This window comes from Anolis carolinensis, chromosome X, assembly GCF_035594765.1.
Source record: "Anolis carolinensis isolate JA03-04 chromosome X, rAnoCar3.1.pri, whole genome shotgun sequence".
Lineage (NCBI taxonomy): Eukaryota > Metazoa > Chordata > Lepidosauria > Squamata > Dactyloidae > Anolis > Anolis carolinensis.
In genome coordinates this window covers 10,429,107-10,456,367 of record NC_085847.1, presented here as the reverse complement: position 1 = coordinate 10,456,367, position 27,261 = coordinate 10,429,107, and the positions used below count along the sequence as shown (strand labels likewise).

General features: G+C 42.5%; 1 protein-coding gene across 2 annotated transcripts in view; it reads right to left on the bottom strand.

Moving 5' to 3' along the window:
- tmem132c (transmembrane protein 132C) overlaps positions 1-27,261 on the bottom strand; it is a 155,667-nt gene that overhangs the window by 56,088 nt on the left and 72,318 nt on the right. The window lies entirely within an intron of this gene.

Genomic DNA, 27,261 nt, shown 5'->3' with positions numbered 1-27,261 from the left:
GCTTGGAATGACAAACTTCTGCCCAGCACTACCCACTGCTCATTGGAACAAAGGACAGAGAATGAGCAATATCTCTTTTAAGGTCAGAAGAGGCATTTCCTCATGGTGTCATAGAGAAAACTAAACTGATCAATGAAAACACAAGATGAAAATTCTTAATAGTAGTACACCATACCACCGAATACCACCCAAGCAAAGGATCCTGAAGAATGAAAGAAGGAGTCGACTAAAGCCTTTACAATCGTGAAGCCTCTGAACTTATCTTGGAGACAGAGAAGTCAGAGTTGTAGTATAAGTAACGGCTGGCCTAAAACACAAGGCTTTCGATAAGCAGTTAGACAGGCTTGGACGAACATCTAGTGGCCTATGGTTTTATAATTTCATTGTGCTAAATAGCGCCAAAATCAAAACTTTGTTTTGTGTTGGATTTTATGTTTCCTGAGCATGCAAGCCAGTGGTTTCGAGGCTCAAATTACTATGGAGGAAGTCCAACCTGCAACAATACATTTTGAACTAGAGACTGCATTGCAAAATGTAGCAAAGTGAACAGTCTGGAGAATTACAGTGTTCCAGTCCGCATATTCATCTGGGAAGGGAAGAGTAGGAGAGTTAACTTAAAATGTGGACCAAACCAAGATTACTCCATCCTTAGCTTCTGAAGGGAATGCAGCATAATCATATAGTTCTATTGATTAGAGTTAGTCATAATGGTTAGATAGTTCACATATCTTCGTCAGCTATTCTTCTTCCATTGGGATAACTAGGGATAGGGTATTTTGACAGAGAGGGAGTGGTGGCACAGAGAAACTCAGAAGAAACTCCTCTTAAACCTTTCTCTTCCATCTAGATATCTATGTTTTGCATGTTGGCTTCCTGTACATTGCCTGGGAGAGGTCTGTTGTCACTTGCAATTGGTTTCATGACAGCTGGAATTTGATTGGGGGTTACAATATCCTCGGGAGGTAGAGATTGCTCTTTCCACCATGAAACGCAGTAGAGACATGAGCCGGGTTTCTAGTTTATTTGGGATGACATTTTCTTTGGACAAGGTTAGTAGAACAATCCAGGACAGGAGGACAGACGGACGGATGGATGGGGTAGGTGAGCGGGAGGGAGAGGGAGAATGATAGAGAAAAATGGCTCTGGTACTGGTGAAGTCACTTTGTTAATTAACTTGCATATTGAACATGAGGAAGAGCCTCTTTGCTCTTTACATATACATGAAACGTATTACATAATGTCCATTTAAAGGCAAGACCAGTCCAAGAGTAAGTAGGTTAACTGTGCTGAGGGAAATCAATGCCGGGATGGCACTTAGTGCTGGAGTGAGCTGTTGGAATGCCCCAAAGAGTAGGCTTCAAAATAAATACGTAGAAGCATAATCTGCTACACACACACGCTCATGCACACAGTCGCTCGTCTCTTTCTGTCTCTCCCTTTCTCTCTCAGATTTACGTAACAAGGTCAACAGATGAGGTAGAATTAGGTCAGGAAATGAAAGCATTTCACATTTCTTTGTTGATTTTTTATGCATCAGAATTACTATTATAAAGGAGATGGAAATTTTCACTTATTTCCGTGAATCTCAATATTTTTGTTACGTGATTTCATTTCCCGCAAGAACCGTGGGTTCTGTGTCTGGTGTGCCAATTTCCCAGAAGGCTAGATGAGACACAGAAGTGATGAAGGCAAAATCAGAGGCTCTATTCTCAATGACCAAAGAGGATGTCAACAGAGACAACGGTCCAAAGGACTGACATACCACAATTGCGAACATAGAACTTTTTTATATTACTTTAAAATACTATCACACTGGCTCCTGATTGGTCTGAAATAGTGTCAGTTAGTATCCACCTCCTGATAGGTCCGAGGCTCCATCCAACGTCATCGCTGGTTGGTTACCAGTTGTGTTGGGAGATTTTAATAAACTGTCATTGAATTATTTTGAAGATTTGTGTCCATTTATTGATCCGTCCAGGAGAGGAGCATGAGCAAAAAGGTATGTGGTGGGACAAGGGACTTTAGTCAATACAATGGATGCCAGTCAGGTAAACAATGGGTGCTTACGGTGTTGGCAATTTCAAGGGAAACCCCAAGGAGGGGTTACGATCTTGGTGAAAGAGACCAGGAAATGTTCCCAGAAACAAATCATATCATATCAGGAGAAACAGGAAAAGACCCAGAAGCTTTTGTACAAGCTCATTGTATGTCCCATGGGCCTTCCCGCAGCATTGTTAGGGGATTATGCTAACTAAGGTGTAGTAATTCCCTGAGGTCTGGGGTGTGTAGGGTGTGTGTACAACATTCCAGGGGGGTTAGTGAAGGAATTCTAAAACTAGGAATGAAGTCTATGTGGGTGCTTTAATTCATCCCTATAGGGCCATGTACTATGCATCATTTTGGGGTCCGGTTTTCGACAACATTTTTAGAGTTTCTGTATGTCTTTCAATATTTTCTCACATGTTGGAACTTCTTGGATAAAAGAAAAGTTGCCTCACCTGTGTCTTTTTTTTGTTTGTGTTTCGCGCAAAATAGTTTTCTACATAAAATGTTGCCTTTGAGCAAAAACATTAGGATCGTTTCGTGCAAATAACTATTCTACAAAAAAAAAGAATTTCCAAAAGGAAACAATCTTAAAGCAGTTGCTTATTTTCTTGATGGGAGTAGAAAAAATATCTTCTCTGCATGACGAAGATATTTTATTTTAATTTCAAGACTGGCGGTGTAATAAATTATTGTGTTCAGACAACTGTATTTGGACCATTGTTTTCTCCGCATAAATATGTGCACATGTGTAACTCAAAATTTCCGTTCAGCATTTGGAGAGACAGCTTAAACATTCAAAGAAAAGGGGCAAGCAAAGTGACCCAGGAAATATGAATGCAACCCATGTACGAGTTCTCGGTATGAAACATTTTCAGTGTCTTACTCTGCAATGCTAGACATTGGAGAGTGAACGAAAAATTCACCCACTCAATGAAACCCCTGACAAAATATATACGAGGAACAAATAATGTTTTGTGTATTTTTGTTTAAGTGTGGTGTGTTTTTGGATTTAAAACAATGATGTGAATCTGCAGGGTGCAAGCAACGGATCTGACTTGGAGGAGAAAGAGAAACTTGGAGGAGAAAGAGGATGATGGGAAGACGTTTGTCCAATTACTATGTGCACCAATGGTATATGTTACACTTTCAGAAAAACAGAGGTCAGTTTCTGAAATCCGGGAGGTCACCATTTGAATTTCAACAGTGAGGATACAATTGGGAGGCATCGAAAATGACAGCTCTCTTGGCAGAAAAAGAAATCATATTTTGGTAACCTCATTACCGCATTGTAAAAAGTTCGTTCTACACTCAACACAGGAAAGACTCCCATTTGTTCTGATCTGAATGCCACCTGGCTTTTGTCTCGGAAAAAATAGACGTTTAGTTGTTCGAGGTGACTGAGAAATAGTGATAATGGTGATGATGATGGTTTGCTCTCTTTGTGGCTTGAGGATGGGTATAACATGGTTAAAAGATGAGCCCAGAAACATAGGAAGCAGTCTGTATCTAACCCAACATTGTTAGCTCTGATGAGCAGAAGCTCAGCCGGGTTTCAAGGCAAGAATATTTCTTAGGCGTATGTTTTCTGGTGATCTCCCATCAAAATACTAACTTGGATAGACCTTACTCACTTTTCCAAAATGAGAGGAGACTTGGAAACATTCAGGATGGTAAGTTGGCAAATGTATATATATAAAAGAGTGATGGCATCACGGCGACCCACAAAACAACAATACTACAGGCCCCCCAACCTCGAAATTTGACAACACAACCCAACATCCACGGCTCTAGGTTGATATAACAAAAAGAAAAGAAAAATAAAGTTCTAATTAGAGAGAGAGGAGTAATTGCTTTTATCCAATTGCTGCCAGTTAGAAGGCTAAGCTCCTCCAACTTGGTCTCCTAGCAATCCAATAAAAAATAACAAAAAAACACTAAAAATAACTAAAAACACTAAAAAATTAATACAATAAAATACTATAATAACAGAAAATAACTAAAAATAATACAAGAAAATAATAAAATATAATAAATGAAAAGATAACTTACAATAAAATTAATTTAAAAAATACAAATAACATCAAATAAAAATTACACAACAATTTTTAACCAATACCACCACCACTTTGCCACAGCAACGCGTGGCCGGGCACAGCTAGTGTAATATGGAAAGCTATCTTACAGTGAGATGTTATTCATGCTAAAAAGGGACATTCTGTTCACTATTGGGAGAAGAAGAGTAATAAGAACCCAACACTGGTGCCATCTACACCGGCATATGCCAAGAACTGGGAATCCCTGGCATTTGGTCAGCTGTTCCTATGGATTTTGAGGAGGCACAAATAGAGGACGAAAGGGATAAACATGTCGAGAGGAAGAAGACACCTCAAGCAAATCCTTGTCAGGACCACCTTCCATCTGGAGATGTATGCCTTCATTGTGAAAGACCATATAGATCCAGAATAGGTCTCTCTAGTCATGTATGGATCCACCATACATGACAAGACAAACATACTCGGCCATGAGTGATTGCCTATAGTAGTACAATATATACTGTCATATAATTCAAGTTGAAACTATATAATATGGTTGGTCAGTGTAAACCCATATAATGCAGTTTAATTCCATTGAACTGCACTCTATGAGTCTATACCAGTGGTTCTCAACCTGTGGATCCCCGGATGTTTTGGCCTTCAACTCCCAGAAATCCTAATAGCTGGCAAACTGGCTGGGATTTCTGGGAGTTGTAGGCCAAAACAACCGGGGATCCACAGGTTGAGAACCCCTGGTCTACACTGACCCTATAATGCAGTTTCATTATATGGCAGTGTCGAAGGGGCCACTGTTTAATGAATCTAGGTGATCATGACCATGATCATTCCCACCAATACTTTGCGGCAGTATGACTGGCTTGACCTTGAAGGAACTGGGGGCAGTGATGGGTGACAGGGAGCTCTGGCATGAGGTCACGAAGAGTCGGAGACGACTGTGTGAATGAAGAAGAGAAGAAGAAGAAGAAGAAGAAGAAGAAGAAGAAGAAGAAGTACGTCTCCAGAGGTGGTCCACCGGCGAGGCCATTTAGGCGCTTGCTTGTGGCGCATTATTACTGGGGGCGCTGTCGAGTCCCAGCCTGCCTAGACCACTTCGTGCGGTGCCAGGCCAAAGCAATCTCTCTGCACGGTGCCAGACAATTGACCTCGTGGACAGGTAGGCCTTCCGTGTCCACGTGGTCAATTGTATGTCTCCAAGTCATTTTTGACTTATGGCAACCCTAAGGTGAACCTATCATGCGGTCCTCACCATACTTTTCTACACTGCCATATCAAATCCAAATTATCTGCTTTGAACTGGATCATATGGCAATGCAGACTCATATAATCCATTAATGTGGACTATCTGCTTTGAAATAACTACATTTTGTTTCTTCTTTGTACTCCTAAGGCCACCCTTATCTGATACTTACACTGTGAGACCTTTGCGGACAGTGGTATGACTACATAGTTTCAAGCCACACTGAACCTGAGAAGAGGGTGGGCTGCCAAGATGATGGCGAAACAGACAGAAACTTTCGGGGTGTTCAAAAGTATCATAACATTTCATTCTAGAAAGTAAACTTTCTCCATAAAGCAATTTTGCACTTCAACTGATGAAACATTGCCCCCTTTGGGCTGCTCTCTATTAGTGCCTCCATTTCTTTTAATCCCCAACATACACATCACAGAGAGAGATGCATATAGAGAATAGCAAGATTTGGTCCAATAGAGTCTCCTCCTTTGTTTTTAAACTGAGACTGGATGGTCATCTGTCAGGAGTGCTTTGTGAGTGTGTTCCTGGAGGGAAGGATAGGGTTGGCCCTTGTGATATCTTTCAACTATACAATTGTATGACTGGGTTGTTGTATGTTTTCCGGGCTGTATGGTCATGTTCTAGAACAACAAATTGTATGACTTCTTTAGATAATATACCGTATATACTCTACCCGAATATAAGCTGAGGGACCTAATTTTACCACAAGAAAACTGGGAAAACATTGACTCAAGTATAAGCTGAGAGCGGTAAATTTCAGAAATAAAAATAGATACCAATAAAATTACGTTAATTGAGTCATTGGTAGGTTAAATATTTTGGAATATTTACATAAAACTCTAATTTAAGATAAGACTCTTCGACTCTGATTAAATCATTTGTCCCATCTTCTTCAATGTAAATGCCCTTATGTATCCTTTTAATAATAATAATAGGGTAAAATAATAAATGTAATAACAATAACAATTCTTCACAAGCTTCGTGCACACCTAGTGCATTTCTTCATCAAGAAAGCTGTCACTGCTCAACCACACCAAGCAAATTTGCTTCTTGCCTGACATTTCATTTTTTAAACCAAGCACTGAACCTCGTCTCTGTGAGGCTCAAAAACAAAAACAAGACCCCGAAACCCAAATTTCTTCAAGCAATCAATACAACCTTCATAAGTGGAATTATGTTCTGTCATTGTGGGTAAGGCAGACAGCTTTTGATGCTATTTCATCTCTGTAAAAATGTGAGGCAGCTCGCTGATCAAAGCCCATTGACAGACAGGAGAGAGGGTTGCACTGTGTGTATACCAAGCCTACCAATAAAATACATGTAAAATAGGCAGATGTTGGCCTGCTAAGTTTTGTGTAGCTGGCGACATTGGCTAGGGCTGGTGGCGCTTTGGCATCTGTAGGGCTTGCATACTTCCCATCTGCATTTGGAAAGCAACCTGGGTTGTTGTGGTTGGTCCTTTAATGGCAAAAGGTACACATGCAGAGAAGAATGTGTTGACTTTCCATACCATATCTTAAAATAGTGGCTCTCAACCTGTGGGTTCTCAGGTGTTTTGGCCTACAACTCCCAGAAATCCCAGTCAGTTTACCAGCTGTTAGACAGGACTGGTTGGTTAGTAGCCAGCTGCAATAAATCACTACTGACCGAAAGGTCATAAGTTTGAAGCCAGTCCGGGTCGGAGTGAGCTCCCAACCACTAATAGTCTAGCTTGCTGTTGACCTATGCAGCCTGAAAGACAGTTGCATCTGTCGAGTATTCATTTATTTATTATTATTTATTTACAGCATTTTTACCCCGCCTTTCTCACCCGGCTTACAATAATAGGCAAGAATTCAATGCCTGACACAATACATTAAAACAACAGTTCATATAAAAACAATTACATAACGTAATAAAACACATAATACAAAATTTAAAAACAGATCCAAGTTAAAATCCATTCATCTAAAATCCTCATACGTAAATCTTAGTCCAGACCAGGTGAAATCGATGTTCTCATACATTAGGAGAGGAGGAGTAGGAAATTTAGGTACCGCTTTATGTGGGGCGGCTAATTTAACCAATTTACGACACCATAAAAAACCTTCCAGCAGCACGCGGAAGAATGAGGAAGTACTACCATCAAAAAAGGACTTGGTGTCACAGTGGACGATGAAGCGGCAGCTCCCCCTGTGGCCGGAATCGAGCATACCCTCATGAAGCCGGAAGCTGGAAAAATGTTAAATTGCCTCTGTGTCTGTCTATATGTTGTATGTCTAAAAATGGCATTGAATGTTTGCCATGGATATGTGCATTGTAATCCGCTCTGAGTCCTCTTCGGGGCGAGAAGGGCGGAATATAAATACTATAATGAGCATACCCTCATGAAGCCGGAAGCTGGAAAAATGTTAAATTGCCTCTGTGTCTGTCTATATGTTGTATGTCTAAAAATGGCATTGAATGTTTGCCATGGATATGTGCATTGTAATCCGCTCTGAGTCCTCTTCGGGGCGAGAAGGGCGGAATATAAATACTGTAAATAAGTAAATAAATAGTACAATATTTGTGGAGTGTGCTGTAGGCCCTAAATACCTTAAAGGTACTAGGTCCAATCTGGGTTTGGAAGTTAAGTAGAATTGGCCATGGTTAGCATTGGATGGGAGACCATCAATGAATACCAGGCACCGTTAGATATTTCAGAGGAAAAAACTAGCAAAACCACTTTGGAATATTTCTTGCCTAAGAAAACCGTATGTAATTCATGGATTGTCAGGAGTTGACAAGTGACCCCAAAGCATACACATAAGAAAAAGAGAGGACAATCGGACAACAAACAAAGGTCCAAAGCTATTACTCTACTGCTGCTCTGAGCACACCAACCCAGTATAATCAATGGTAAACAATGATAGTAGTTGCTGTCTAATCTGACCAACCACAAGCTGCTCACACTTGTTCTAACAGTACTGACAATGTAATCCCAAGCAGGGAACGATCACTGCCAATTCAACAATCCTTTCAGCGAAAGTGCAAGAGATTTAAAGGCACAGAGGTCTATCTGTGCTGCCCCTGAAAAACTACAGACAAGGAGAAACACAAGGCACTATACAGTGTTCCCTCACTACTTCGTGGTCCACTTTTCGTGGATTTTCAATACACTCTAAAAGAATATTAGAGGCGATTTATCAACACGATTGGCTGAGAAAGACTTAAAATACTGTATAACTACTAAAATAATGTATAAATATTTAAATAAATATAGTGTCCCTACTTCACGGATTTTCACTTATTGCAGGTGGTCCTGGTCCTGACTAGTTGGAATGTGAAGAACGGCGACCAAAACTATTACCATTTTGGAAGTCAAACCCAATGAGGAGCAGCTGAGGCTGCCGACGAAGATTACTTTGGAAAAGAAAATACTGAGCGATGACATGATAGCCAATGTTGAAATATCTGAAGAGATGTCATGTCGAAGGCAGAGTGAGCTTGTTTTCTGTTGCTCCAGAGACTAACATGAGAACTAATGGATTCAAGTTACAAGGAAATAGATTCCTAAACATTAGGAATAACTTTTTCTTATTACCGTAAGAGCTGGTTGATAATGGAATAACTATGTCTCAAAGGGTGATGGATGCCCCTTCGATGGAAGTCTTTAAACAAAGGTTGGGTGTCTCTTGGAAGTTGTTAGTTGGGTATATCTGCATGGCTGGGGATTGAACTAGATCAGTGGTTCCCAAACTTATTTGGCCTACCTACCGCTTGCTTTCCAGATAAAATATTACTCAGCTCCCCCTAGAAAGGGAGGCGTGGCTTAGGGGTGGGCGTGGCTCCTGCTCAAGGGGGAGGGGCTGAGCCTCTCCCCTAGTCCAAGATGCAGGGCTGTGAGGGGGAGTGGGAGGTGGGCGGGGCCACAAATGGGCAGGCAGGACTGGGATGGGCAGAGTTACGAGCTCTGAGGTAGGGCTGAGCTTCTATCCTTGTCCTGTGGCACCTGCCAGGACACAGGGGGCGGGGTTAGAGGAGGGGGCGGGGCCTCTTACCAAATGCCTGATGGGGCTGGACCTCTATACCCAACCCCCGTGTTCTAACAAACACCTCAGGGGAGGTAGACAGAGGCTCAGTCCTGTCTCACGCTCTTGGGAAGTGGCCCTGCCCCACCCCTAGCCCCGCCCTTTAGTCCTAAAAGGCCTCTCAGGAGAGGTATAGAGGCTCAGCCCTGTCTCGGGCTCTTGGAAGAGGCCCCGCCCCCACCCCTAGCCCCGCCCTTTAGTCGTAAAAGGCCTCTCAGGAGAGGTATAGATTCAGCCCTGTCTCTGGCACTTGGGAAGAGGCCCCGCCCCCACCCCTAGCCCCGCCCTTTATTCCTAAAAGTCCTCTCAGGAGAGGTATAGAGGCTCAGCCCTGTCTCGTGCTCTTGGAAGGAGGCCCCGCCCCCTTCCCTAGCTCCGCCCTCTGTATCCCAACAAGCGCCTCAGGAGAGGTATAGATGCTCAGCCCTGTCTCGGGCTCTTGGGAAGAAGCCACGCCCCTCCCCTGGCCCCGCCCCCTTGTCCTAATAGGTGCCATCACCGCCCCCCTGGATCACTGCAGCGCCCACTTTGGGAATCACTGAACTAGATGGTCATTGGAAGTTCTCCCAATTCTGTGGTTCTCTATGAAGCATTTCCATTTTCTAACAGCTGTGCTCGGTTTTGTTCTTCGATCTGAAATTTTGTCTGTAGAGTCTATTGACTTTCTTTGTTTCCATTGTTGTGGATTCTATGATATCAATCACTTAGTCGAATCACCTATGTGCTTGATCCGGAAAGTATTATTGAAACCTGGCTTACTTTGCCTTCAGCCAAATGTAGTCCTGCACTATCAATCTTGAAACAGAGAGCACACCAATCCTGATAGAAACTCATCTTGAAGGGTACACACAGACTATTTTTTTCCAGAGTTGAAAGTGTTCTGTATTATTTATGAAACACTTTAGCAGGGTTGAAAATGTTTCCACGCCTTCAACTTTCTCTCCTTGCCTTCGCTTATCGGGGAAACATTAATCTACTCTCAGTCAATACGTACTTTAATGCACATATCCAAATCTGATTGTCTACATAATGCGTCATATACACCATTCAGCCAATGAGGGACATTTGCCTGCCTTGTCTCATTCCTTATGGGCTTACTTGACCCTAGTTGCACCATGCCCAACCCAGAGCTGACGATCCGTGACGGCCTAAACAGGAACATAAAATGCCAGTTCTGGGTCCCTTTATGGCTACACATAGCTGCTAAAAGTTCTATTGTATATAAGCTAGTAATAGGACAACTGTATCTCTACACGTATCTATAGATTTCTGTGTACTTCAGTGTCTGCTGCACTAAGGACATGATGGAACTTTGGAGGGAAGTTCCCCTTCCCTTTCCAAAGATCCATTGCATCACAAGGGTGATCCAGGAAGAGGACAGCCTCGTACTGCAATGATAAGGATGATTTCCTGGCATGGGGGGGGGGGGGCGGGATGTGGGGTGCAGGGAAGCTCAAAGGGCACAGCCATCCGGCCTTCTGAGCCCTGAGCTTAAGACGTGCAGGATGGCTATGAGGGTGTCATCTAGGACCGCGATATGAACCAAGAAGCATCTACAAAGATTTGTATCCGACCTAGAAGATACGGATCTTTGCAGGTGCATTTTTAATCTGGGAAAAGTCGGACACATTAGCCTGGGTGTATAGTTGGGACACCCCAGGCAAATGCGACCCAATGCGTCTTCTTCATCTTGGAAAGAAGTGACGAGTGGAGTGCCGCAGGGTTCTGTCCTGGGCCCGGTTTTGTTCAACATCTTTATTAACGACTTAGACGAAGGGTTAGAAGGCACGATCATCAAGTTTGCAGACGACACAAAACTGGGAGGGATAGCTAACACTCCAGAAGACAGGAGCAGAATTCAAAACGATCTTGACAGACTAGAGAGATGATTGGCCGAAACTAACAAAATGAAGTTCAACAGGGACAAATGCAAGATACTTCACTTCGGCAGAAAAAATGGAATGCAAAGAGACAGAATGGGGGACGATGCCTGGCTCGACAGCAGGACGTGTGAAAAAGACCTTGGAGTCCTCGTGGACAACAAGTTAAACATGAGCCAACAATGTGATGCGGCGGCGAAAAAAGCCAATGGGATTCTGGCCTGGATAAATAGGGGAATAGCATCTAGATCCAGGGAAGTCCTGCTCCCCCTCTATTCTGCCTTGGTCAGACCACACCTGGAATACTGCATCCAATTTTGGGCACCACAGTTGAAGGGAGATGTTGACAAGCTGGACCAGGGGAGAGCAACTAAAATGATCAAGGGTCTGGAGAACAAGCCCTATGAGGAGCAGCTTAAAGAGCTAGGCGTGTTTAGCCTGCAGAAGAGAAGGCTGAGAGGAGACATGAGAGCCATGTACAAATACGTGAGGGGAAGTCATAGGGAGGAGGGAGCAAGCTTGTTTTCTGCTGCCCTGCAGACTAGGACACGGAACAATGGCTTCAAACTACAGGAAAGGAGATTCCACCTGAAAATCAGGAAGAACTTCCTCACTGTGAGGGCTTTTCGGCAGTGGTGGAGGCTCCTTCTTTGGAGGCTTTGAAGCAGAGGCTGGATGGCCATCTGTTGGGGGTGCTTTGAACGTGATTTCCTGCTACTTGGCAGGGGGTTGGACTGGATGGCCCATGAGGTCTCTTCCAACTCTATGATTCTATGATTCTATGATTCTACATTGCATTATATGGAAGTGGAGATGAGGCTTCAGACTAACTGGCATTCTTCTGTTCCTGAAGAAGATTGGTCGTATTGATCAGACGAAAACAATGCTAAATCAGTAGCAAAAAAGGTGGAAATAACGGGGTTCGCATGATACAATGATCTTCCATTTTATTTCTATCAAGATTGGCATTCTCTCAATTTCTTGATTCTCTTCCTCATGACCTGATTTCTGCTTCACTCCAGCAAATCTACGCCTCCTTCTCTCTCTCCACTAAGTGTTTGCTTCGGGGTCCCAACTGTGCTCCTCGCTTTATTGAGTCTACACTCTTAAGCCCAACACACGTTCCGTCATGCATCTAGAGGACTGCTTCTCTTCTACTCACATCATCAAAGTGAGTTTGAGTCTCAGGAAAACACTTGTGTTCTACAAAGTAGAATCTAAACAGACAAGGCACCAGCTCTTGCTCCACACTAGTTTTGTAGTTGAAACACACACATTCACAGAGAATGGGTTTTTCTAAGACTAGATTTTTTAAATATAGGATGGCCTAAGCTCAAGCAGCAGAAAATCTTTTCTAAGGGAAAAGATATTTGCTCCAACTACACAGAGTCGATGAGATTACATTATTTTGTAAGCCTTTTGGAGGATGTGAAATCCTTTAAGACGTTATATTCTTACATCATTTCTACATGGAATAGCGGTCAGCAAAATAATATGTATATATATAGAAATGAATGGAGGCCTAAATCCTGTTGGCTATCGCAGCAACTAGAACAGATCTACAGGATGTTCCAGAAGTTGCCATACATAGAGAAACTGGGAAATTGCAAATAAAGGTACAGTTATTTACAAATTATTCATTACAAAATTTTACAAAATATTTTTAAAACTATTCTCTACCAGCAAGTATAAACATATATAAATATCAAAATATATAAAATAATATAATATAAAATATGATATGAGTTTGTTAATTTTTCCTATGTATGGGGACTTTGGGGACACCTTGTATTGAATCCACAGTTGAATGAGTGGAATCAACACTTGTTTGATTCAGTGAATCTACTTTAGTTGATTTGGACATTAGCATTTACACCAGGCTTCTTTGAAATCTGAAACTAGATCAAGAAGACAACCAAAGGCGGTTCTTGGCAAACACCAGCAATCAGTGAGTCTCTGGTGTTGTGTTGTCCAAAGGTATTTGTTTAGTTAAATGGAAAAGAGAGAAAGGGAGATTTCGTGACTCCCCGTTTGCATGTACCAGAAATACCTTCAGGTCTCTGTTCCCGTTTCTTCATCAGCTGTCTCTCTTTATCAGATCGGTTCTCTCCTCGCTGGGATTTGTACTGTTCCTTAAATACTCTTAATAGGTTTGTGCAATTCAGCTGGAGGGCGATCCGTTTTTGGTATCTGAATTTCATTGTGTACCCAGATCCGTTTTCGGGAGCAGCCAAAAGATCTGGGAATATCTGGCCAATTGGAGGTTATGGGGAACTTACAAGGCTCCCCTTTCCATTCCTCAGACCCTTTCCTTTCTTCCTTTCAAGGGAGTTTGGGGTTAAGGAAGCATGTGCCATGTACTCCTGAATAGAAGGGAAGAAGCTGTGCCCGGCAGCCACGTGCGCTGTTTTGGCCGAAGGAAACCGACCAAACCGAATCAGTGCACAAGCCTAACTCTTAAGGTGCTGCTGCTGCTGCTCAGTCGTTCAGTCGTCTCCGACTCTTGGTGACCACATGGACCAGTCCACGCCAGAGCTCCCAGTCAGCCGTCACCGCCCCCAGTTCCTTCAAGGTCAAGCCAGTCACTTCCATCCATCTTGCCCTTGGTTGGCCTCTCTTCCTTTTTCCTTCCATTTTCCCCAGCATCGTGATCTTTTCCAAGGTTTCCTGTCTCTTCATGATGTGGCCAAAATACTTCAGCTTTGCCTCTCATATCCTTCCCTCCAGTGAGCAGCCATTGGGCATTATTTCCTGGAGGATGGACTGGTTGGATCTACTTGCCAAGGTCCAAGGCACTCTCAGGATTTTCCTCCAGCACCAGAGTTCAAAAGCATCTATCTTCCTTCGCTCAGCCTTCCTTATGGTCCAGCTCTCACATCCATAGGTTACTATGGAGAATACCATGGCTTTGACTCTGTGGACCTTTGTTGCCAGTGTGAAGTCTCTGCTCTTCACTATTTTGTCAAGGTTGGCCATTGCTCTCCTCCCAAGATGGAAACGTCTTCTGATTTCCTGGCTGAAGTTTGCATCTGTAGTGATCTTCGCGCCTAGAAATATAAAGTCTGTCACTGCCTCCACGTTTTCTCCCTCTATTTGCCAGTTATCAAAAAGTGTAGTTGCCATGATCTTGGTTTTTTTGATGTTTAACTGCAACCCAGCTTTTGCACTTTCTTCTTCCACCTTGGTGAGAAGGCTCCTCAGCTCCTCCTCGCTTTCGGCCATCAGAGTGGTATCATCTGCATACCTAAGGTTGTTAATGTTTCTTCCAGCCATTTTAACTCCGGCCTTGGATTCCTCAAGCCCCGCATGTCACATGATGTGTTCTGCGTACAAGTTGAATAGGGAGGTAGTGTGTGGAATATAGGTAGAGCAAAGAAAGAAGCCCATTTTTGTTCTGTAGTGCATTGCTTCGAACCTTCAGTTATACTAATAGCTTCCAATGTTTGTTTCCCAGACGTAGGCCATGGCTCTCATGCCCCAGGTCATTGACCCACATAGCTTGGGGACTATCATCACCGTTGTAATATAAGAATTTCAGTACTTCCTCATTACTTTGGAACATTGTATTGTAGTTCCTTCTAAAACAGAGAAAGCTTTTTTTTTTAAGTTAGCATTTTACATCACACTATTTCCTTTGTCTTTTACACTTTGTCTTCCAGCTCCCTGATTCACCCTAAAGTATTTTTTAATTCTTCCAACATCAGATCAGCTTCCACACTACTGGGATTAAAATCGTTTTGTTTCAACATGATGGCGTACAAATGCAATTGCATGTGGCAGGATCTCAATGCAAACAAGTACCTGGCTCCAGGTTCCGGAGGCTGTTGCTTTAGCAAGACAATTCGGCCCCAGAAAGGAGGGAAAAAAACACACCCCAGAACAAAATAGATGGCATATGAGATACAGATGAATACATTTCAGCGCACAGAACTACCTTGCATGCTCTAGGGGAGACTAGACCATAATGTGCAAGGACTGTGGCGGAACCAGAGCCCTACATTTGGCTATCAAAAGAAATTATGCAAATTAAAACCATCTATGCAAAATGACACCATCTATTTTTAATAGAGCATGTAAGTTTTCTTGCCCTGGATTTGATTTTCATAAAGCACAAAGTACAGATCCAATATTGTATCTCTGTTGTTTTAGAATTAGATTTTTAACAGATACAGTGTTCCCTCACTTATCGCGGGGGTTACGTTCCAAGAAAATCCGCGAAGTAGGGATGCTATATTTATTTTAATATTTATACATTATTTTAGTAGTTACTAGCTTTGCCCGGCCACGCGTTGCTGTGGCTTATGCTTTCAGGGTGTTGCTCTTTATTTACTGTCCTGATTTTAGAGATTATATTGCTCTGTATTATTATATCACAGTAAATATTACATATTATATTTATAATCTTATATTATCTGCTTAGAACTGGATTATATGAGGCCCCTTCTTCACAGCTGTATAAAATGCATACTGAAGTGGATTATATGGCAGTGTGGAGTCCAGATAATCCAAAGCAGATAATATAAGATCTTAAATGGGTTCTATAGCTGTGTGGAAGGGCCTTGAGTCTACACTGCCATATAATCCAGTTAAAATCAGATAATCTGTATTTTATAGGCAGTGTGAAAGAGGCCTGTCCCCTGGGCTGAGTGGGTTGCTAAGAGACCAAGTGGGCAAAGCTTAGCCTTCTAACTGGCAGCAATTGGATAAAAACAATTATTCCTTTCCCTCTAATTAGAACTTTATTTTTCTTTTCTTTTTGTTGTATCAACCTAGAGGCGTGGATGATGGGTTGTGTTGTCAAATTTCAAGGTTGGGGGGCCTGTAGTTTTGTTGTTTTGTTGGTCGCCGTGATGCCATCACTCATTTATATATATAGATATTTTAATATATTTTAAAATAGTAGTTACTATTTTAAGTTTTTATCAACCAATCGTGTGTTGATAAATCGCCTCCTTCTCCTCCCGTTGCCGCTTGGGCTCCTTTTCTCTCCCTTCGGCTTCTTCTTCCTCCCCTCCTTAGGCTGAAAATTGTAATTTTTTTATGATTTATAATATTCTTTTATTGAAAAACTGTGAAACAGTGAATCCGCGAAACAGTGAACCGCAAAGTAGTGAGGGAACACTGTACATCATTTATCAAAAATTACATTCATATGCCTCCAAAGACTTGGCCCATATCTCCACTGAACCCTCACATCAGCCCTGTATTCCAGTCCAGGATTCTTCTCAGTAGGATTTCAATATTTGAAAAAAAAATATTGGCAGCTTTAGAATATTTTCAAATACCTTTCCTACGATGTGTGACACACATCTCAGAGCATGGGAATAATTCATTAAGCATTCCATTGTGGCCCCACTTGGTTACAATTTTCAACAATGATTTGTCATTTTGACCATTACGTCGCACGAGCATTGGCATTAACATTCGCTGTTTCTCATTATTTTAATGCGCTATTGTCCATTTTTAGTCATTTTAAATGATTTTCCAGGACCAATCATTCAACAGACTGGTAAATCAATTTTATTGATTTTTTTTCTTAATGTTTCAGTGCTGGCACACCAACACGTTACTTCAACAATTTGACGTTAAAGAGCATGGCATAGTCATAAAATAGGTTTTTTTTTTCACAGAGAAGCAAAGACTTGTGGGTAGGTTTATCTTTTTGACTTCTCATGCCTTTGTGGGAGCTTTCCAGATTTACACCATGAAGATACTGTAAAGATGGCGAAAAGTTCAACAGATGTTCCAGTTTACAAGGCCAACAAGTAGAAGGAGTGATGCCAATGGACACAGAGAGGACAAGCTGCCTGTAAAGAAATCAAAATTTTTGATAACCTTAACTCAACTGCTCCTTTCCCTTGAAGGGTCTTTGATCAAACGTAACAATTATGAGGCCGCATAGCAGCTAGGGATATCTAGAAATGACAAGTACAAAAGGGGAGGACATGAATAATATAGAGGAGAAGCCATTATTTCCCATGCCGCAGGAAAAGATTTCAGCTCCTTACAAAAGGGGGAATTTATCTTTCTTTGATCAGAGGCAACAACGCCGGAATATTAATTCGATCAAATGAAATACAGCCAGGGGAATAAGAAAACCACCTGATGTAGTTCGGCGTTACATCCATTTTCCAGTAAAAGGAATCACTTTGTATTGTGGACAGTTCTGGTTGCCTCAACTCAAAGGAAATAATAATAATAATAATAATAATAATAATAATAATAATAATAATAATAATAATACGAGAGTTAGCCAGAAAGTAGATTACGTTTTGGAATTTAAAATGAACAAAGTATAGGAGAAAACATTTACCATATGCAGTTGAAAGCCAGAACCAAATACCACTTCTCAAGATAGTCGCCATTCAAATCTAGGCACTTATCATAGCGAGGAATGAGCTTGGAAACTCCTTCCCCACAAAACTCTGCCGCTTGCGTCCTCAACCAGCCGGTCGCCAAAACTCGCTATGATAATTGCCTAGATTTGAATGACGACTATGTTGAGAGTTTTGTGGGGAAGGAGTTGCCAAGCTCATTCATCGCTATGATAATTGCCTAGATTTGAATGGCGACTATGTTGAGAGTTTTGTGGGGAAGGAGTTGCCAGGCTCATTCATCGCTATGATAATTGCCTAGATTTGAATGGCGACTATGTTGAGAGTTTTGTGGGGAAGGAGTTGCCAAGCTCATTCATCGCTATGATAATTGCCTAGATTTGAATGGCGACTATGTTGAGAGTTTTGTGGGGAAGGAGTTGCCAGGCTCATTCATCGCTATGATAATTGCCTAGATTTGAATGGCGACTATGTTGAGAGTTTTGTGGGGAAGGAGTTGCCAAGCTCATTCATCGCTATGATAAGTGCCTAGATTTGAATGGCGACTATGTTGAGAGTTTTGTGGGGAAGGAGTTGCCAGGCTCTTTCATTGCTATGATAAGTGCCTAGATTTGAATGGCGACTATGTTGAGAGTTTTGTGGGGAAGGAGTTGCCAAGCTCATTCATCGCTATGATAAGTGCCTAGATTTGAATGGCGACTATGTTGAGAGTTTTGTGGGGAAGGAGTTGCCAAGCTCATTCATCGCTATGATAATTGCCTAGATTTGAATGGCGACTATGTTGAGAGTTTTGTGGGGAAGGAGTTGCCAAGCTCATTCATCGCTATGATAAGTGCCTAGATTTGAATGGCGACTATGTTGAGAGTTTTGTGGGGAAGGAGTTGCCAGGCTCTTTCATTGCTATGATAAGTGCCTAGATTTGAATGGCGACTATGTTGAGAGTTTTGTGGGGAAGGAGTTGCCAAGCTCATTCATCGCTATGATAAGTGCCTAGATCTGAATGGCGCCTATGTTGAGAAGTGGTATTTGGGTGTGGCTTTCAACTGCATATGGTAAATGTTTTCTCCTATATTTTGTTCTTTTTTAATTCCAAAACGTAATCTACTTTCTGGATAGCCCTTGAATTTCCCCACAGAGGCCCCATCTATACTACCATACAATCCAGTTTCTGAATCCAGGTCATCTTCTTTGGACTGGATGACATGGCAGTGTAGATCCAGCCTGAGCTACAGATTTCCCCCTCTATCTTCTCAGCATCAATATCCAGAATAATTTCTCTAAACACTTGGAGACATTCAAATGTAGGAAGAATGTCCCAAGTGTTTAGTGACATTATTAGTGTTTAGAGAAGAATGTTGCAGAGGAATGTTTGTTTTTTCCTGCAGAGAGGAGAAAACCACTGTCATTATTTATCCTTGTATGGGAGAATAAAATAGTCAAAGATTTTTATTTCTACGAGGTCTCCCCTCCTTCCCATGGTATTCTTTCCTTCTACAGCGTTCAGATAAAAACTCTGTTTTAAAACTGGCCCTTTTTACACAAAAAGCGCTGGCCATTCGTGAGAAGATGGAAGCTGAGAGCTGATATATTATTGCCACTAACAATCCAAACTTAAAATTTACTACGGACAAGACACTTGTTTTACTTACCCCTGTCCTCGTTCAAACCTTACTTTAGGAAATTACTAATTTTAACCTTTTTACTATGTATTTGTCTAGGAGCGGGTTATTAGGCCACAGGTCGGGATGTTTTGTATTTTTACATGGTTTTATTGTATGTATGTGTAAGTGTGTACGTATTGTATGTTTTACATGTTTTGATATGGTCAAAAGTGACTAATCAATAAAGAATTGTTGTTGTTGTTGATTAGTATGAACCATGGTATTCTTTCCAGATACAGTAGAGTCTCACTTATCCAACACTCGCTTATCCAACGTTCTGGATTATCCAACGCATTTTTGTAGTCAATGTTTTCAATATATCGTGATATTTTGGTGCTAAATTCGTAAATATAGTAGTTACTACATAGCATTACTGCGTATTGAACTACTTTTTCTGCCAAATTTGTTGTCTAACATGATGTTTTGGGGCTTCATTTGTAAGATCATAACCTAATTTGATGTTTAATAGACTTTTCCTTAATGCCTCCTTATTATCCAACATATTCGCTTATCCAACATTCTGCCGGCCTGTTTATGTTGGATAAGTGAGACTCTACTGTAGCAGGAAATGCAGCATCCAGTTGCCGTTACAGGGATTCTAGGAGTTATGGAAAAAGTAACTTTTCCAAGCTCTATGCACTTGCCCTTGGCAAGTGGTGAAGAGACAGCACTAACTCATGACTCTTTGCAAAAGCCGGGGAAAGGGCTCAGAATTAAAAAGGCTCCCGTATCCTTATAAAGAAAACCCCGAGTTCAAAAGCATATTCTCTTTGCATAGCATTCCTTCTACTAACATGACAGTAACTGGAGATACAAAGACCTCATTCTGTATATGGCATAGGCACAGATATAATCAACTAATTAGAACAAGGAGCCGACAAGAAATGAGACTTGAACTCTTAATGGGATATCAGTGGCTTAAGCCGCCCCGCCTCTTTCAGAGGATGGAGGTAATGAATCCGATTTTACACTTCACGTTTTTGACAGCATATGCAGAGATAGCGTAATGGAATGGCCATTATCCTGGTGTGGGGAAAAGAGAAAGGAAGACGATGTATTAAGAAAAGGTGAGATGAGCAGTCGTACAAAGTGAGATTACATTGAGAAATTCAAGAGAACTGTGGCGAGCGCGGACCGAATTCTATTTTGCATCTCACCTCGAGCAGCCCCATGGAATCGGTAGGATTCGTGAAGTTGACACTGAGAATATTGGCTTGTACAGCGGACCTGCCATAGCCTCAGGCTTTGTACCCATAGATTCAACCCACCTTGCACAGGAATATCTATATATATAAAAGGGTAATGAAATTTCGGCCTAGGACAAAATCGACAAAACTACACACCCCAGAAACACTAAACTTGGCAGCACAACCCCTCATCCATGCCTCTATGTTCATACAACAAAAAGAAAAGAAAAATAAAGTCCTAATTAGAGGGAGAGGAATAATTGTTTTTATCCAATTGCTGCCAGTTAGAAGGCTAAGCTCCGCCCACTTGGTCTCCTAGCAACCCACTCAGCCCTGGGGACAGGCAGAGTTAGGCCTCACTTAGGCCTCTTCCACACTGCCTATAAAATACAGATTATCAGATTTGAACTGGATTACAATATATGGTAGTGTAGACTCAAGGCCCTTCCACACAGCTATATAATCCATTTAGAATCTTATATTATCTGCTTTGAACTGGATTATCTTGACTCCACACTGCCATATAATCCACTTCAGTGTGCAGCCGGACACAACTGGACTTAATGTCAGGAGAAAACCTTTACCCTTTACCTTAACTACCACCAATTCCTCAATACTTTATTTCCCATACCACCATACTTCGCCACAGCAACGTGTGGCCGGGCACAGCTAGTATATTCTTAAAAAAACCCCTACACACACCAAAAAGTCTTGCCACAACCAGCCGACATCACTAGTCGTGACACACAGTTTGGAAAGCTCTGCTCTAGAATCTCACTTTCCAAAGGCAAGAGAGGGAGATTTTTTAGCATTCATATTCTTTTGCCAAGCTCCTGACTTCCATTTAGTTACAAGGTATTTGGCCCATTCACTGTAATCAAGGATGTCTATTACAAGGGTTATCCAGAAAGTAGATTACGTTGGTATTTGGGTGTGGCTTTCAACTGCATATGGTAAATGTTTTCTCCTATACTTTGTTCATTTTTAATTCCAAAATGTAATCTACTTTCTGGATAACCCTCGTACAAGCCTTTCATACAAAGGTTGAACGTTTGCACTTTGACTTTTTCAGGCAGAGCTGGGTTAGATTCCTGGCTAAAAACAAATGGGAATCATGTTCACCATACAGTCTAGATCAGTGGTTCCCAACCTGTGGTCCGTGGACCACCAGTGGTCCCCAAGAACTAAAATATGGCCTGCAGCCTCACAGTGACTACACCATGGCAACAAGAGCGACTGGTCTCACGAAACCCTCTTACAGTGCCAAGGGATGTCGGGACGGAAGAGGCTGACTACTCACGAAAGGCGCGACAAGAAGCCTCCTGACTGCTGCTTCTCCTCCTCTTCCCTCCCCCTGAATGGAACCATTCCATGTGGCACCTGGTGTTTTCGTTTTTAGGCCTGTTCCTGAAAATGGCATTGGATAGACTACATCAGCTCTAGATTATTAAAAAACGGTTTTCTGTGGCCGAGCAGATGGCGACTACTGGGCGGCATATGTTCTGTATCAGAAACTAGAGATGATGTGGTTTCTCCAATGCAATTTTCTGAATCAGCACCCCAAATAACCAAACCAAATCTAAAGTTGATTCTCAACCTTCTTGGTACTCATGTTGGAGAGTGGTGCCTGATCAATGTGGTCCCTGATCAAGAGGTCCCTGGTGAAAAAAAGGTTGGGAACCACTGGTCTAGATGAAAGTTCTGTCCTACTAGTTGTTGCTGAACTCACCATTCAGCACTAGCAATGATCAGTAATAATAAGGGTTGTATTCCTCAACATCTGGTGAGCCACAGGCTTAGTATAAGAAATGCTGGCTGAAATGGACCATTGGTCTAACTTAATATAAGCCTGATGCCCACATACGTAAGAAAAACTTCTTGAGTCCCAGTCCCAATCTCTGCAGAAAGCTGTTTCTTTTTTTTGTACTTGATTTCCCCCCACTTTATTGCCCAGTGGATCCCCTTTGGGGAAATGCATCGGTTTTTAACTTTGCACTGCCATTTAGAAAGAGGAAAGCATTGCATCCGAGCAGTGTTGTTGTCTCCAAGGATAAAGCGAAACTAAAGCTGAAATGAGAGCTGCCGGGATAGGTAATGTGGCTTTAAGTGGTTTTCTATTGCTCTCGGCTTTCTTATTACAGAGCTCTCCTTCTCTCTGGGATCAGGGGGATTCCCAGTCCTATCCCTGATTAGTTTTTCAATCAGGGATTCCGAGACCAGAAAGCAAAGACACAGCAATAAGTGTCTCTCTGACGTGGGCAACAGTATGGGCACCAAACCAAAATACAGATCGTGTCCTAGCAAGAGTCGGGAACGAAACGGAGCAAGGTTTACTCCGAATGCACAACTCTAATTCACATCCCCAGAAAAGCTTTTCTCACCAAAACATCTTTTCCTTTGTCAACCACTAAAGTACCTGGACACTGAAAAAGCAGAGCACGGCAGTCATGAAGATGTTATATGGTTTGTAACCTGGGATTTTCTAGATGTTTGGGACTCCAAGTCTCATCGTCCACAACTGTGCTGTCTAAAGGAGAGAAGGAAGCGATCTAGAGCTTAGAAAAAAATATTTTTGGAAGCTACAACTTTGGAATTCTTAGACTTGTAATCCAATAACAACAACAACAACAACGAAACAACTCTTTCCGGGTCTGAAGTGATCAGTTGGGAAATCAATATGCAAATTGTCCTCCACGAGTCACATTTATCCAGATTTTGCCATGCTGTTCTTCGAATCAAATGTGCACAGGGGTGTGCAAAACAACACATACGTTACGAGAACGACATGCAAGAATACATACTAATTTTCGGCAGAACCTTTTAAAATCACAGATGCAAAAAGGTTTGGGAAAATGGAGAGAAATCACAATGGATAGATCCCCTCATTTCTATTCATACATAATATTATGAGTTACTATAGCGTCAGTGTAACTAGAAAAGTTTATTTTGTATAACAGAAAGTATTTTTGCTCTAGACATTATTTCTCCTCACTGGTATTTTAATTCACCCTCATGGTCCTGGATTAAGCAGCTAGTGTAGACGCAGTATGGGTCTGTTTGGGCACAACTCACAGATGTCAGAAAGTCCTTGAAGACACGCACCATCACCCAAGACTTAATGATAATAGTCAGTTCAGAACGGGCCATTTTGGGATGATTTGGAAACCATTAGATCACACTTGAACAAGCCGGCTAATCAAGCACTGATTGTCGAGAGCTGAAAAGTTGGTATAATGTAGCCCCAACAATCCTATCATTAGGGAGATGTGTGACTCCCTCGGTACATCAATCATTGCCTCCGTATGCGCACAGGATTCGCCTTGTTCTGCTTACTGTGGAGAAACATCAAAGCATGTATCCCTATTTTGTGAAATATATAAGTGTTGATCAATGGGCCTTAGCAGAAGTATAATTCCAATTGGAGTCGAGAGTATGTAAGGATTTGGAGTCCTCTCCAAAAGATTCCCAAGCAAAAGAAGTTTCAATAACAGGATTGGTTCTTGATTCATCCTCTACTCTGGAGGTTCCCAAACTTATTTGGCCTGCCGCCCCCTTTCCAGAAAAAATATTACTCAGCGCCCCCTGGAAAGGGGGCATGGCTTAGAGTGGTGGGTGTGGCTGAGCCTCTCCCCTAGTCCAAGATGCAGGGCTAAGAGGGGGAGTGGGCGGGGCCACAAATGGGCAGGCAGGGTTGGGATGGGTGGAGTTACGAGCTCTGAGTCAGGGCTGAGCTTCTATCCCTGTCCTGTGGCGCCTGCCAGGACACAGGGGGTGGGGCTAGAGGAGGGGGCGGGGCCTCTTCCCAAGTCCCTGACGGGGCTGAACCTCTATACCCCGCCCCTGTGTTCTCACAAGCGCCTCAGGGGAGGTATACAGAGGCTCAGCCCTATCTCGCGCTCTTGGGAAGAGGCTCCGCCCCCACCCCAGCCACGCCCTTTAGTCCTAAAAGGCCTCTCAGGAGAGGTATAGAGGCTCAGCCCTGTCTCTGGCACTTGGGAAGAAGCCATGCCCACTCCTCTAGCTCCGCCCTCTGTGTCCTAACAGGTGCCTCAGGTGCTCAGCCCTGTCTCCGGCACTTGGGAAGACGCCCCGCCCCTCCCCTGGCCCCGCTTCCGTGTGCTAATAGTTGCCTTCACCTCCCCCCTGGATCGCTGCAGCTCCCACCAGGGGGCGGTAGCGCCCACTTTGGGAAACACTGCTCTACTCCTCTCTATGTCGCTATAGGCTTGATTCCTATTCATTAGTCCAACAACATTGGTGAGCACCCAACTGGTAGTGAGTGGCTGCTTATATTTAGAGATACTGTCCAGGGCTACGACATGGGATGGCCAACCATCTCATGTCCTGTCCCCATCTTCTGCCATCTTTCCCTATAACACTTGACCCCTGAAGATGGCCTTCAGACTCCATCTCCATGTGGTTTGGAAACAGAGTCCCACGGAGTTCCACCAGAAGTCATGTGATGGCCTCTGTGGGACTCCATGCAGTGCATGGAATCAGAGCCAAAGGTCTGTCTGATGAGGTCCTGAGTCTCTACAGCAGTGGTTCTCAACCTGGGCTCCCCAGATGTTTTTGGCCTTCAACTTCCAGAAATCCCAACAGCTGGTGAACTGGATGGGATTTCTGGGAGTTGTAGGCCAAAAACATCTGGGGACCCACTCCTCTAAAGGTCCCAGCCTTCCACAGAAGCAGCAGTTCTTAATAGGCTGGAGTTATCACCTTAACACAAGGACACAGGATAACTAGCTACCACTAATAGTGAGCTACTCAGGACTTATGGGAATCAATTCCTTGCTCAAAGGCCCAAATTGCAATATGTTGTGTGGTGCTCAATACTGTTGGATTATGGTTGCATGTGTATGAAATGTAAATCAAGTTTTTCTGCTGTTGTGTAAGAGTGTGTGTTTCAGCAATGAAACAGTTAACAGCAGGCTAGTTTTGACTGACAGCCTGCTGTGACCTATGGGGCATGATTTCCGACTTCCTTCGGACTGAGGAATGTGTTTTATCTTATCTCTGTGTGTGTTGAGCTGTGCTTGCCGGAGCGAAGAGGCAATAGTAGAATGCCAGCTCAGAGCGATGGTTTTTGTTGTGCTTTGTAAATATGTATTATAGATATTGAAATAAATGTTTGGATGTTGGTGACACTGCCATGTGCACCTGACTCATTCCTCCCCCCATGGATCACATCTGAGCTTTCTCCAATCCATCCCGTGCATACATGGATAACCTGCAAGGAATCTCAACTCGCCTTTCCAGCACCGATAAAGCATGCTAATTTCCCTCCATGGAAATGATATACACACCAAGCGAGAATGCAGGCAAGCAATTAAAAATGCCAATAAATATAAGGGGAACAACAGTGCGACAGCGGCAGCAGCAACAACAATATAAAAAACATCCCTCCGCTACATGTATTAGTTGTGGATTAAATCGACACAATTATCGCCAATCACCCAGGGCTGTAATTAAGTGACACAGCTTAATGAGAAGAAATTTTGCCTTGATGAAATAGATTGGTGCTGGACGGTTTTGATGATAATGAAGTATATGGGTGTATGTGAAGAGAGTCTTGGGCACCATCACAGCAAAACTGAGTCCACATTATTATGTCCTATGCATCCATATCTTGAGTCCCTCCGGGGAGATAGGTCAGTATACAAATAAAGTTTTATTATTACAGTAGAGTTCCGGTTATTCGACATAAACGGGCAGGCCGAATGTCGAATAACCGGCAAGCACTCGGTTTAGGGGAGCATCCAAAGGGCCTGGCACGTCGGATAATACGGTAGGTCGGATAATCGGAAGTCAGTTAACCAGAACTCTACAGTATTATTATTATTATTATGACACAGCAAACAAGATAGACATGCTGGATTTCATATCACAAAATCACAAGTCGAACACTTCCCAAGTGTCTAGGACTGTGTGATTATTATTATTATTATTATTATTATTATTATTATTATTATTATTGGCACAATGACGTTGTATGACACAGCAAACAAGATAGATATGCTGGATTTCGTTTCACAAAATCACAAGTCGAACACTTCCCAAGTGTCTAGGACTGTGTGATTATTATTATTATTATTATTATTATTATTATTGGCACAATGACGTTGTATGACACAGCAAACAAGATAGATATGCTGGATTTCGTTTCACAAAATCACAAGTCGAACAATTCCCAAGTGTTTAAGACTGTGTGATGTATTTTCGGATAATGTGCACAGATCCCAGTAGGGTGGCCTTTTGCAGTTGGCAGATTGTAATTTTGTCAATGTCTATTGTTTCCAAATGCCGGCTGAGATCTTTTGGCACGGAACCCAGTGTGCCCATCACCACTGGGACCACCTGTACTGGTTTCTGCCAGAGTCTTTGAAGTTCAATCTTGAGGTCCTGATAGCGGCGGAGTTTTTCCTATTGTTTTTCGTCAATGCGACTGTCATCTGGGATGGCGACATGAATGATCCAAACCTTTTTCTTTTCCACAACTGTGATGTCTGGTGTGTTGTGTTCCAGAACTTTGTCAGTCTGGATTCGGAAGTCCCACAGTATCTTTGTGTGCTCATTTTCCATAATCTTTGCTGGTTTGTGATCCCACCAATTCTTTACTGCTGGGAGGTGGCACTTGAGGCATAAGTTCCAATGAATCATTTGGGCCACATAGTTGTGCCTCTGCTTGTAGTCAGTCAGTGCGATTTTCCTACAGCAACTGAGGATATAATCCATGGTTTCGTCAGCTTCCTTGCACAGTCTAGATTTTGGGTCACTGGCTGATTATTATTATTATT